This window comes from Echinops telfairi, unplaced genomic scaffold (assembly GCF_000313985.2).
Source record: "Echinops telfairi isolate 266 unplaced genomic scaffold, ASM31398v2 ScPeMD7_9;HRSCAF=40, whole genome shotgun sequence".
Classification (NCBI taxonomy): Eukaryota; Metazoa; Chordata; class Mammalia; order Afrosoricida; family Tenrecidae; genus Echinops; species Echinops telfairi.
In genome coordinates, this window is record NW_022103906.1 from 32,688,730 (window position 1) to 32,690,024 (window position 1,295).

Here is a 1,295-nt window from a genome sequence, read left to right on the forward strand (position 1 = left end):
GTGATCAAACCATGAGTAAAACTGTGCTCAATAGAATTGTCCATTGCTCACTTTAAAGAAACAGAGTAGCAGGCCTTTCTTCCAAAAGGCCCCTAAATCCACCCATCGCCATTGGGTAAATCCCTGTGCATGGCGACCTGATCTGACAGAAGAGAACGGCTTCCTAGGGTTTCTGAGGTGGTATCTTGTTAAGCTAGTCGAAGGCCTCATCTCCATCACACAGAGCAACTGGTGAGTTCCAACTGCTGAACTTGCTCTCCATCTCCCTGCCATTGAGTTGATGCCAACTCATATCGACCCTCGAGGGCAGAGTACAAGTGTCCCTGGGGATCTCCAAGCCTGTAACTTGACAGGAGTAGACAGTTGGTCTTGGTGCTTTTGAACTGAGGACTTTGGGATTAGCAGCCCAGTATATAACCACTGTGCAAACAGGGCTCCTGATAGTATACTCAAGAAAAGGTCCTTCCCAAACATTTCTGGGAGTCATACAAAGAGTGCAAATTCCAAAAGCCACTGAGCTCTGGGAAGGAGTAGACACGCACTAGCCAGTGGTTTCTGAGTCGGTATTCTGTGGGGCATGTTGCTATTCTCTTTGTAATCGTAATGCCACCCCACCCCACCCCCAGGAACCCAAATCATTCTTTTTCTGTGTTCAAGCAGGGAAGACTACAGAGAGACCTACAAAGCCAGCTTTGATCTCTGAAGTGAGTCTGAGGCCTCCTCTGTGCGACACTCCGAGTCAGGAAAGATTGGGATGATCAGTGTGGAAGTCCTCATCCCGAACAGATGGGTTGAGGGGTCTAATTGGCAACCCCTTAGTTTTAGAAGCAGGCCTTTTCCATGTTGAACTAAATGGCAGATGACTGACAACATGAATAAAGTTTCTTGGTTTAGGATTCAGCGTGCTCCAGAGACTTAAGCATGGGCATCAAGTGTCTTTCTCTGATTTTCAGTTTTATTGAGCGACTACAATGTGTCTATTTGTGTCATACGTTGGATTGTTCAGGGCTTGTGAATCTCATCTTCCTTTCTCCTAACGCCTTTTTTTGTGGTTGTTGATGTCCTTGATTGTTTTAAGAGTCAGGATCACTGGCCTACGGTTTTGGGGGACAACTACTGATTTGAGAGGAACAGAACTATAATTGGCTGAATTGGTGGATTCAGCAATTGGGTGAGTTGTGACTTTGGGGTTCAGGGGAGTGTCTGAAATGAAGAACTACCTATCTTGAAACATTGGGCTTGCACACAAGAGCACCTTCAAATTTCACCAAGTGAGGAAGAAGGAAGGAACCTGG